The sequence below is a fragment of the Oryx dammah genome, unplaced genomic scaffold, assembly GCF_014754425.2.
Source record: "Oryx dammah isolate SB20612 unplaced genomic scaffold, SCBI_Odam_1.1 HiC_scaffold_18, whole genome shotgun sequence".
NCBI classification, from domain to species: Eukaryota; Metazoa; Chordata; class Mammalia; order Artiodactyla; family Bovidae; genus Oryx; species Oryx dammah.
In genome coordinates, this window is record NW_024070202.1 from 83,605,534 (window position 1) to 83,617,249 (window position 11,716).

Genomic DNA, 11,716 nt, shown 5'->3' on the forward strand with positions numbered 1-11,716 from the left:
TAAGCCAGCCTTTTCACTCTCCTCTTTCACTTTCATCACAACGTTCTTTAGTTCCTCTCTTTCTGCCATAAGTGTGGTGTCATCTGCATATCAGAGAATATTGATATTTCTCCCGGCAATCTTGATTCCAGCTTGTGCTTCATCCAGCCTGGCATTTCTCATGATGTACTCTGCATATAAGTTAAATAAGCAGGGTGACAATATACAGCCTTGACGTACTCCTTCCCCAATTTGGAATAAGTCTGTTTTTCTATTTCTGGTTCTAACTGTTGCTTCTTGACCTGCATACAGATTTCTCAGGAGGCAGGTAAGGTGGTCTGCTATTCCTATCTCTTTAAGAATTTTCCACAGTTTGTTTAGATCACTCGCCTTGAACCAGACATCCTAGAATGCAAAGTCAAGTGGGCATTAGGAAACATCACTATGAACAAAGCTAATGGACGTAATGGAATTCCAGTACAGGAGATAGTGAAACCATTTTTGAATAGTTCCTGAAATTTCCATCTCTTTTGAATTTGAAGAATCAAAATGCAAGCCAGCTTGCATAGATTTTCCCGTGACTTAATGCATCTAGAAACAATCTTGTCCTTTTGTTGTATCCTTGAAACAGGAAACTAGCTTGACTCCATTTTATGGCTGGGTGACATTTTGTTATACAAAATGATAATATTTTTAATTATGTACATTTTTTTGATGAGGCAGTATTATTTTTATCTCAGACAATTGCCTCGTGAATCATATTAGACTTTTCCCTGAAAAAAGAAAGAGAATGTTAGAAAAATGTATCGTGCTATTTTGAAGCCTTCCTACATTTTGTTATGAAATGAAATAATAATGTAGAACATTATACTGTGATCAGAACTGTAATGTAATTAACATGGAAACGAAATATGGCTAACTGTGAGTAAACTAGATAATAGTAGATATACAGTTGTGAAAAATGGAAAAGGAGTTAGAGATTTAATGCATAATTTTAATAGGAGAAAAAAGAGGTCCATATATTTATAGGAAATTGAATGCATTTAAAATATGAAAACATTTGTGCATGAGTCTTGGCAGTTGGAGAACTTGAGATGTCGGCAACCAGGTCACAGAAGTAGCTGACAAGAATGCCATTATTCACAAGATATGTGGGAATAAGGGGCACATGTTTTCCTACATGTCTTACTGTTGAACATATTAATGGGGATTAAAGCAGATTATTGAGATTTGGATTTAATTAAACAATGTATAGCTTGGAGCTAATACTGAGAAATAAAGTTAATGGCAATGAGAATCTAAGCCAAAGGAAAGAGCATAAGAGGCATTTATAAGGGGGTTGGAAAGAACGTGCAGCTAAATGGTTAGAAAACAAAACAAGTGAGTGATAGATTGGTATTTGACTTCTAAGTGTTCTTGAAAGCATGAACATGGATAGAGAAACAGATAGGCTAGGCTAGTGCTATATATGCTTTAAGAGGAAGATTTATCTCAAATATTATCTCAAATCTAGATATTACCTTATATTTCAAAACATTTTGTGAAATTAAATTATATTCAGTCCAGCCTTTTCATATTTTGAGAGCCATAATTTTAAACCAGATATCCTAAAAATGGCAAAATTCTCCACTTCAGTACCCCTGTTATAATTAGTAATATGTAATAAATAATGTATAGGACAAATACATTAAAAGAAAACAAAAGTAATGGGAGGGCAGTAGACAATCTTTAACAGACCCCCATAATGTGCCTTTCATAAATAGCTTTCTTTAGTTCCATGCCTTGATTAGATGCCCTAACAAATAACTGTGCCCTGGTAAATGCTTGCAGATAATGAGTTCACTGTGTGCTGCAGTCCATGAGGTTGCAAAGAGTTGGGCATGACTGAGTGACTGAACAACTACAACAATGAGTTCAGTGGAAAGAAAGAAGTCTGAGAGTAACGCTGAACTTGCCTACTTCTGAAAGGAATAGCCTGGTATTTGCAGCACTGGCTTTTGCAAGATGTCAACACTTACTGCTGCTCCTGCTGCTGGGCAGCTGCCCAGAAGGATGAGATGGAAACTGGCAGGGTCTGAGGCTATATAGTACTCTAGGCTCTGGGAAGTTGTTTTCTCAAGTGTTAGTTATCTCATCTGAGTTCACCGACATAGCACCGGTTTTAGTGTTCCCATTTTACTAGGGAGGAAATGGAACATCTTGTCCTTTAACTTAAACAAGGCCTCCTTGCCAGGGTGACACACAGCTAGAATTTGGATCAATGTTGTACAACTCCAAATCTTAGTACACTTCATGACCACAGTTTACTAACTCTTGCTCAGAGAGGAACTACTGAGGATTGTATTTGAGGTTCCCATTAGGGTAGCAGAGTGAGGATCAGACCAGGAGACCTGGCTTCTTGAGAGTTAATGCCATGGCAGTGTGAGACAGCCTTGAGTAAGAAGGATGCAGCCTCCAAAATACCTTAGCAGTTTCCAGTGGTAAAAAAACTCACCTGCCAGTGCAGACATAAAGAGATGTGGATGTGATCCCTGGGTTGGGAAGATCTCCTGGGGAAGGGCATGACAACCCACTCCAGTATTCTTGCCTGGAGAATCCCATGGACAGAGTAGCCTGGTGGGCTACAGTCCATAGGGTCACAAAGAATCAAACAGGACTCAAGCAACTTGGCAGTCACACATGCTTACTGGATAAAGTAGGTCCAAGGCCTGTTTTTATACAATAGTAAACTAAGAATGTAAACTATAAGTAAACTATATATTTAAAGGTTAAAAAAAAGAAACTTCAAGAATATGTGACAAAGAATATATGTAGCCAACAAATCCTAAAATATTTACTCTCTGTATCTTTATAGAAAATGTTTACAGACTCCTGGTGTATTTAACTCTTCTATGTCTTTAGTTAAGCAAAGAAGAAAACGATTTTCTGCAGGAAGTCTGGCCAATTTGAGATGGTCAATTCTAGATGATAGATGATAGATGAAGTCATTTTTGCTACTCTAATCAGAGTTGGCTCTCAGGTTGTATGTGTGCATTCCTTTATTAATTTTATAATATGCTTTATTTCAAAAGGCTTGATGATTGTAAATATATATTATAACACAAAGATAACATCAAAAATAGTAAAAAAAAAATTAAAAGAAAAACAGTAAGGTGAGATTTAGAAGCCAAAGACAATAGTGTGATATAGGAATAATTATACTCCACAGTGCTCCAAATTTATTGAGGTAATTTGGCTATTTCTAGATCCTTTGAAATTAAATGATCATAATAAATGTTTCAGGAAATATTAATTGCTCCCAATAACTTATATTGTCTAGACAGGTATTTTATAGAGGACTTGTTATTAAAATAATTATATTTATATTTTTCTGAGTTACACTTTAATAACATTCTGTTTTATGTAATCAAAAGAAAGATCTTCATTGATATTATTTTGAAATGCTTATTTTTGTTTCTCTCTTTCAAAATTTCTAGTTGCATATTACCAAGATTTGCCATAAATAACCTATATTTTCTTATGTGAACTAACAAACTAGAATTGAGATTGCCATATATAACAGGTCTCTGAAACCTGAAATTACCTAGGAATTGCAGGGAAAAAAATCTAATGTCTTAAACATCATGCCATTGTCAAAAATAAAGGTCATTATCTCGAGGGAACTTTTTTTTCTAGTTAATATAATAACTTTATTGCTTGAGTACAATAGATAAATTTATGCAACTAGAGCAGAGGCTGTTTATGACTCATATTTCCAATTGGGAGGGAAGACTCGTTTGGTCTTATAATATTGAGCCAATGGTGTATATGGCTCTCAGTCAGAATCAGGTGGAATTTAGCATCTTTATCCTTTTGGTTCCTCTAAAGATGCTTTCCAACAGCAACAGCTTTCTTAATTAAATGCTAAAGATCCTCAGGAAAATCAGGAGCAAGTCCTTTGGACTTAAGAATTCTCAATATTTAATTGCCTGTCACAAAACATACTTCTGTAATACCATGTGAGTCTCTCAGGATCACACCTATTTGTGAGGGAGTCAGGCCTTTCTTGGGTTTACCAGGGGGCACTAGAGGTGAAGAATCTACCTTCCAGTGCAGGAGACATAGAGATGTGGGTTTGATCCCTGGGTCAGGAAGATCCCCTGGCAGAGGGCAGTGCAACCATTCCAGTATTCTTCCCTGGAGAATCCCATGGACAGAGGAGCCTAGCAGGCTACAGTTCATAGTGTCACACAAAGTCGGACATGACTGAAGTGACTCAGCAAGTAGCACACAGGCCCTTCTTGGCCAGTTTGTAGATCTATCCTTCACATTGTCAGAGGTCAGCTTTAGCCAGGTGGAGATGCTGTGGCTGTCGGGCAGAGTCCACTGGAACAGGCCCTTCCTGGGAGTGTGCACAGGACCCATGATCGTGGCAGTGTGGTAGCAAAAGGAGAGGACAGAGAGCTTTTAAATGAGTCCTATTCCTTTTTGAAACATTTGAACAGATATCAAATTCCATTCATCAGTTTTATTATCAAACCCTTCCATTGCAACAGAAAATGGTTCCAAATTAGTTCTCATGATAAAGATTATAATAGTAAATAAAATATAATGCTAAAAGTATTATGTGAGTAAAAATAATTAAAATGGTATCCAGACCCATCTTAAGTTTCAGTAAATCATATCCAACAACTCATTTCCCTTGAATATGAGAACTGTGATTTTATCCTTCCCTATGGAGTGTTTTTGCCAGTTTTCAATAGAAAAAAAAATGTATTAAAATTTAAGAAAAAGGTATAACCCAAGTGAGGAAGCTATAGACAACAAATAACTGAATCAAGTTACATGTAAGAATGAGATACTTAATATGAGTTACAATGAATTAAAGGAAAGTAGACCACATTATTGGAGAAGGAAATGGCAACCCACTCCAGTATTCTTGCCTGGAGAATCCCGTGGACAGAGAAGCCTTGATGGGCTGCTGTCCATGGGGTTGCACAGAGTCAGACACAACTGAAGCAACTTAGAATGCATGCATGCATTGGAGAAGGAGATGGCAACCCACTCCAGTATTCTTTCCTGGAGAATCCCAGGGACAGAAGACCCTGGTGGGCTGCCATCTATGGGATTGCACAGAGTTGGACATGACTGAAGCAACTTAGCTCCAGCAGCAGACCACATTATAAAATAAAATATGGTAATAAGTGAAAGGAGGAGTATCATTATTCATGGTGAGTCACTACCAAAGTAATGTTACGATACATTGTGGGTAGCTGTCAAAGTCAGGTATCAACACCTTGTAGAGTTTTCTTTGTGCTGCTTGATAAGTAAATGATATATCTCTAAGAAAAGTATATAGTAAATGAAGTAATAAGACACAAAGATTTCCCTCATGTCTTAGACAGTAAAAAACAATACATTTTCTGGAGAAGAAAAACCAATTATTGTCAAATTTGCATAAAAACTGAAGTTCAGATGGAGTAGTGGTAACTTCAATTTCCAGTCTAAGAGCTAGGAAGTCCTTGATAATGATGTAACAAGGTCTGTATTGGAAGAATATCTCAGAGCTAATCCCTTTTTAGATTTCTTCAGCCTATCAGCCTCTTGGTCGCCTTTTGTTGTTGTTCAGTTGCTAAGTGGTGTCCAATTCTTCATGACTCCATGGACTGCAGCATGCCATGCCTCCCTGTCCTTCACTATCTTTCAGTGTTTGCTCAAATTCATGTCTATTGAGTCAGTGATACCATCCAACCATCTCATCTTCTGTCACCTCTGGTCACCTTTTAACAGTATCAAAAGTTGTGAGATTTGGGGAACTTCAGTATGACTCCTAAATTTAAATCCTAGCAGGTATTCAACTTGATATGTGTCCTTTTGTTGTTTAGTCACTAAGCTGTGTCCAACTTATTTGCGACCCCATGGACTATAGCCAGCCAAGCTCCTCTGTCTATGGGATTTCCGATAGACAGGCAAGAATATAGGTAAGATTATTGGTGTGGGTTGCCATTTCCTTCTCCAGAGGATCGTGCCAACCCATGGATTGAACCCATGTCTCTTAAATTAGCAGGCAGATTCTTTACCACTGAGTAACCAGGGAAGCATGTATCCTTTAGGAAGGCTGAATACTTTCAGTTTTTTTATTTCCTATTTCTTTAGAAAGGTGACAGTTTACCCTGAAAACAGTTTATAGAAATAATGAAAAATAACTGCTCAATATTATCCATATATATTTTATATAAATATGCCTTGTACCCTAAAAAGTCCCCCAAGCTAGTCAGGAGGAGAAGGAGATGACAGAGGATGAGATGATTGGATGGCATCACTTGATGGACATGAGTTTGAGCAAGCTCTGGGAGTTGGGGATGCACCGGGAAGCCTGGTGTGGTGCAATCCATGGGGTCTCAAATAATCGGATGACTGAGTGACTGAACTGAATGAACCTAGTCTTCTGTTATTTAAGTGCACAGAGTATATGTGTTATTCTGACATTAACTGGTCTTATATTTATTATTTGTATTATTTACATTTATTTTTAATGAATTATTCTTACATTAAGTAGTTACCTCTCAAGAGATATGGCTTTAAGATTTCTCTGAAAACTGATAGAGCTGAACCCAGGAATCACCTCCATCCATATAATTTCATGAAAAATATGTTTGCTATCAGTTTCTAAAAGTTAATTTTTTGCTGTGTTATACAAATTTTAAAGTACACTTATATATCTATATAAATTCTATGGTAGTATTCCATGTAAGTAGTCACTGTTCTGTTGTAATATAGATTTTATTCATTCAAGTAAACAAATGAATGTTACCTTAAATGTTTTCCACAAGTTCTCTTCAGAGGTATAAATGCAAGAAATCCTATACCTTTGAAGAAAGTTAAAGTAGACATTGTACTCAATAACATTACATTTCTGTATCTGAAATTCATAGCTAATTTATCATCAATAACTGAATCTGATTATGCTTTCTTAAATCCACCAAGAGTAACTTATGGCATCAGTAAGGAAATGATGGGGTGTGTGTGTGGGGCAAGTTCTAATAAGAAAGTTTTCTTTTTTCCAATCAAATTTCAGATTTCTGTGACCCACAGTCATCACTCTTTAAGTCTTTTTGTTTGCTACAAATTTTCAATCTTTATTTTTGATATGGAATTGGAAAACAAAGAATATAAAACACATTGCTTTGGAATAATCTCTGGACTGTTTTAAAAATAAAATTTGTGCCAGGTTACTTTTTAGTGAGGCTTCTTCCCTGATGGCTCAATTGGTAAGGAATCCACCTGCTATGCAGGAGACTCTGGTTCGATCCCTGAGTCAGGAAGATCCACCTGGAAAAGGGATAGTCTACCCACTCCAGTATTCTTGGGCTTCCTTGTGGCTCAGCTGGTAAAGAATACTCCTGCAAGGTGGGAAACCTGATTCGATCCCTGGGTTGGGAAGATCCCTTGGAGAAGGGAAAGGCTACCCACTCCAGTATTCTGGGCTAGAGAATTCCATGGACTGGTGGACTGTGATAGCCCATTGAGTCACAAAGAGTCGGACACAACTGAGTGACTTTCACTTTCACTTTTTAGTCATGTTGTCAATATGCAAAGTATAACTAGTAATACACATTTCATTTACTCCGCAGAAATCATATCACCTTTCGTTACTGTAATATATCTGATTAATTATTATTACTATTTTTTTTGCTCATCTTACAATATAGTTGGGACTTTGAAAGTAGTCAGTCTTTGTCAAAAGAATTTTGAAAAAAGTCAAGTATCATACTAACTAAATTGGTTGCTTACAATTTAACAAATATCTAGGAGGACTACTAAGTGTTGGAATTTGGGCCAGGAGTTTTCACTTATTTTGACTAATTTACCATCATAATACCTTTCATAAAATAGATGTTGTGTTAATTTCTGCGAAGAAATCCAAACTCAAAAAGGTTAATTTTATTACCATAATAAATGACACTATCTGGATTAATTGGCAAGTCTTTAAGTCTTGTGTACTTGCCATGATTTTATAACAATTCACAATAGATTGAAAATATAACATACTGCAATTATAATTCAAAATAGATTGAAAATATAAACTACTTTAATTGCTGCAAGTTTTATATCTTTAGAGGAGATAGGTGTTTAAATTTTTTAGGGAAAGAACAGACCTTTTTTCTTGATTGTCCTTGAAAGAGAATAGGGAAAAAAAATTGTTCTATAATCTAATGAATATTTTATAGATGAAAACCTTTACATTTTGCAGAATATGAATCAAGCCAACAGGACCACATGAGACTTCTGAGAACAGGAGGCAAGAGAATGCAGTAAAGTATGACAAGGTAAAATGGCAAACCTTCATATGACCATGAGGGTGAGAAAGTGTCATCATCAGGGTAGGTGAGTGGTTGAGTTGTCATAGCTGGCTGAATTACAAAATAAGCATCATTTGTAAAGTCATGATGATTGCCCTGACATAGCTAGGCCAGGGTGTCCTCACTCATGAGAGATAATTAGTAGTTGCAGATGACAGACTTGGATCTTGTTTTCCCCGAGATGCTCCAGAATGGTGTGTGGAGCCCCCAGTGAATTCAGAGAAAATGTGATTCTCAATTAAATACTTTTGCAGTATTTTCCTGTAATTTATCACAATGCCTTACAGAAATAATTAATTGCAGATATAGCTACATACATGTCTATGGCAATATCAGAAAGTAAGGATTTTCCAAAACTACTGAATGATGTATAAATTATAGATATCAGGTTTCTTCAGATATCCTGGTTCAAGGGCCTTGTTGTTGCTTTGTAGGCATCAACCACAGTCTTTTCAGCAGGATCCTACCTGAACTCTCCCTACTGAAATATATTTGCAGCTCTAATGGAATTTTTTTAGTTCACTTCTGGAAAGAAACCGAAAAGCTGATGAAAACTGTATCATTTTCAATTTTTAAAATGGCTTTTAGTTCCATGATAATAAATTTTAAGTCTATAGTTCATAAGTTTTGGTTTAAGCACATAATTCTTATTTTGTTTACTGTCTCAAGAGTCTTAGCATAAAATGCTACTTTCATCATTCTAGACTCTTTAGAAAAATTACCTGTCAGCTTGAATTAAAGATAGTTTTTAAAAATATGTATTTTAAGAAAAGCCTCTCATTCCAAAGTGCTAAACAAACCACCACCCTTTGTTCACATACCTTTAAATTGTACACAGGAAGATAAAAAAACAAGTAATGAAGAGTATATATTTCTATTTAGTGATTACATATTGCTACATGAAGAATTTTGTTATAAGCAGTGTTATCAATAAAAATCATGGAAAACACTTATGAGAGGGCATGGTGGTATAGTGAAATGTGCAGAATCTAGGCCATGGATCATTCTAGAATAATTTTTGTTAATCTCTGGTTATGGGCTTCAATGTATCATTTAATCTGTATCTTTGTGTGTGTGTGTGTATGTATCTATTATTCCCCAAAACCCTCCTTCCATCCAGCCTGGAACATAACATTGAGCAGAGTTTCATGTGCTATACAATAAGTCTTTGTTGTTTATCCATTTTAAATATAGCAATGTGTACATGACCTTCCTATAATTCCTAACTATCCGTTCCCCATCACCCCATCTCCAGAAACTATAAATTCATTTTCTAAGTCTGGGAGTCTCTTTCTGTTAAGTATAAGTTCGTTTGTATCATTTCTTTTCAAATTCCACATATAAGGGATATCATATGGTATTTCTCCTGTTCTGTCTGACTTATTTCACTTAGTATGACACTCTCTAGGTCCATACATGTTGCTTCAAATGGCATTGTTTCATTCTTTTCAATGCCTGAGTAAAATTCCATCGTATAGTACCACATCTTCTTTATCCATTCCTCTGTCGATGGACATTTAGGTTGCTTTAATGTCTTGGCTATTGTAAACAGTGCTGCAGTGAACATGGGGTTGCATATATCTTTTGGGGTCATGTTTTTCTCTGGATATATACCCAGGAGTGGGATTGCAGGGTCATATGGTAGCTCTATTTTTATTTTTTTAAGAAACCACCATGCTATTTTCCACAGTGGCTGTACCAATTTACATTCCCACCAACACTGCAAGAGGGTTCTCTTCTCACTATACCCTCTCCAGTATTTTGTTTCTGTGGATTTTTTGATGATAGCCATTCTTGCCAGTGTAAGGTGATATCTCATTGTAATCTGTATCTTAATTTTCTAATTTTAAAATGGAAATATTAATAGCACTTTGACTCATTATTTGCTAATTGAGTAAAATCCATTTATTTCATAAAAATGCGTGAAGCTTTTACAGGATTTACATAGAAACTTTGGTTGTTAATCGATTCCACTGCTAGTGAACAGCAATAAAACAAACAAACAAACAAAACTTTAACTTAGTTGCTAATAAGCTTGATATAAGTCAATGGTATTTTGTGGACTTGCATTAACACATGAGACAGATGAAGCTTATTTATTTTGTGCTGCTGGCCAGACTTCACCTGGAATACTGAGCTCTTTTCTGGAAAGTTCTCTTTTGAGGGTCCTTTAATCAAATCAAAGAATGTTCAAGGGCAAACAGTGAGCACATTTCTGGGTTACTATCTGGAAATCATGACATGAGGAGGCATCATTGGAGAAGGAAAATTAGGAAATTTAGTGCTCTTTTTGATTATTTTAAGGACTCACATATGTAGGAAAGTTTGGATGGAATTGGGGGAAATTCTGGAGGATAGGACCAGGATAAAATTAAAAATTATAGGGAATGAAGATTTAACTTAACATGAAAGAATTTCTAACATTTAAAGTACATTCCATAAGCCACTTCTTGAGAGAGTAGATTCTTTAGACTTGTATGTGTTTACTGAGAGACTAGAGAGATGTTTTGAGGAACTTTTACAAGAATTAGCCTATTGTATATTATGTACCACATTTTCTTTATCCATCATCTGTCAATGGACATGCAAGTTGCTTCCATGTCCTGGCTATTGCAAATAGTACTGCAATGAACATTGGGGTACATGTGTCTTTCAGAATTGTAGTTTTCTCAGGAATATTAGTCAGCCATAGAAAATAATGAACTTGAGTCAGTTCTAATGAGGTAGATGAACCTAGAGCCTGTTATACAGAGTGAAGTAAATATATATATATTATATATATATATATATATATATAGTATTAACACATATATATATAGAATTTAGAAAAATGGCATTGATTAACATATTTACAGGGAAGGAATGGAGATGCAGATGTAGAGTATAGACTTGTGGACACAGTAGGGGACGAATAGAGAAAGCACGATCAACATATATACACTATCATGTATAAAATAGATAGCCGGTGAGAGGTTGTTATATAAAGCAGGGAGCCCAGCCTGGTGCTTTGTGATGACCTAGAGGACTGGGATGGGGTAGGGGAGGGATGCTTAAGAGGTAGGGGATACTAATTACTTTACAATATTGTATTGGCTTTGCTATACATCAACATGAATCTGTAAATAAATTTATATTAAAAAATAAATATATTATTTGGAATTCTGTAAAAAAAAAGAGGTAAGGGATGCATGTATAATTATAGCTGATTTGCATTGTTGTACAGCAGAAACCAACACAACATTGTAATTGTAATTTTCCTCCAATTAAAAAAAATTTAAAAAGAATTAGCCTAGGTTACCTCTTAAATGGTAAAGACCCTTTATGCATTCATATTTTAAAATTTATTACATTTTTATAATAAAATTAATATTTAGTTAATTATTTATATATGTCTG

The 11,716-nt window shown here is 35.5% G+C and overlaps 1 pseudogene; it reads right to left on the reverse strand.

Moving 5' to 3' along the window:
• Nucleotides 1-3,694: 3,694 nt before the first annotated feature.
• On the reverse strand, nt 3,695-4,383 carry LOC120877280 (annotated as a pseudogene).
• Between the last annotated feature and the right edge of the window lie 7,333 nt (nt 4,384-11,716).